General features: G+C 35.4%; 1 protein-coding gene across 1 annotated transcript in view; it reads right to left on the bottom strand.

Annotated features, from left to right (window-relative positions):
- LOC103156648 (olfactory receptor 4K5-like) overlaps positions 1-1232 on the bottom strand; it is a 6320-nt gene that overhangs the window by 2135 nt on the left and 2953 nt on the right. The window lies entirely within an intron of this gene.

Genomic DNA, 1232 nt, shown 5'->3' with positions numbered 1-1232 from the left:
ATCCATCATGTCGGTGTTTGGTATGTGTTTTTGTTCCTGCTGATGTTCTGATGCTGAATAGTTTCAGTTTCATCTCAGCTCAGATAAATTCAGTCTGTCACGTGTAAATATGTGACATCTGGTGGTTAGAAACAGAAAATCCATCAAGAGGACAGACTTTACCCTCAACCAGGTTGATTTTTATTATACAGTGTTTTGTGATTTTATGTCTGTGAAAAACATTTTTATAAAAAATCTTTACTCACTTCAGCTTCCCTGTACAGCGTCACTGCTGATGAACTAACTTTTACATCTCAAACTCCCTTAATTTAAATTTTTTATTTTTCTTATTACAGTCTCACTTCAACTTAACTTAACAACTCAACATCTTCTGGTGACTTTCTTTATATATTTTTTTCTGTAGATTTAATAAAGCCTCCTGATTTTCCTGCTGCTCCCTCTGAATAAACAAAGTTAGGCTGTCAGATAAATAACTCTGTTGGGCAGCCAGTGGGCCGACTGCCTGGTTTCCCCTCCAGGGTTAAGAGACAAAATCTGACCATCAACATGTTTATTCATCTGCTGACGTAAAAACTTGAATATTATCATAAAAAATGTTAAAGTCCTCAGGTTAATTTAATATTATTTCAAAATATAATATCAAAGGCATAACTGAGTAAAAAATGTTCATAAACTGGATGAACGTTGAAGATTGTCAGGGGCCGTCGGTGGGGTGGTTCGCCCAGGGCATCAAACAGGCTGGGGCCGCCTCTGGGCAGGTTTTCTTATCCTTATTATTAAGATAATTATGAGAATAAGATCACCAAACATTTGAAGTAGGGTTTTATAAAATCCATAAAACATATGAAAGCAACGTCTCTGTGGTTTTCTGAGCTGAGCAGTGAAATGTGATGAGGAGCAGAACGATGAAGATGAAAACCAGAGAAAATGACTGATGCTCTTTACTCTGAGTTATCAAGTCATTAAAACGAGATTTTATTCATGAACTTGTTAAAATCCTGCAGAAGAATTTTATTCATCAAACTCAAGATCAGTTTGCTAACCTCCAGCTGCCCTCTGACCTTTGAGCAAAGCAGCATGAAAAACTGCTTTATATAATAAAAACACAAAACTAAACAGTTACAGTGGCTTAATAAAGAAACATAGCTGAGAGTTGGAATATAACCAAAATGAACCAATGTTCCAGTTATTATGAATCAAAAACAGATTTAAACTTAATGAGATTTTAACCT

This window comes from Poecilia formosa, unplaced genomic scaffold, assembly GCF_000485575.1.
Source record: "Poecilia formosa unplaced genomic scaffold, Poecilia_formosa-5.1.2 Scaffold490, whole genome shotgun sequence".
In the NCBI taxonomy this organism is placed as follows: domain Eukaryota; kingdom Metazoa; phylum Chordata; class Actinopteri; order Cyprinodontiformes; family Poeciliidae; genus Poecilia; species Poecilia formosa.
Note: the sequence above shows the minus strand (reverse complement) of the source record. Positions and strands in the feature narration are given on the sequence as shown.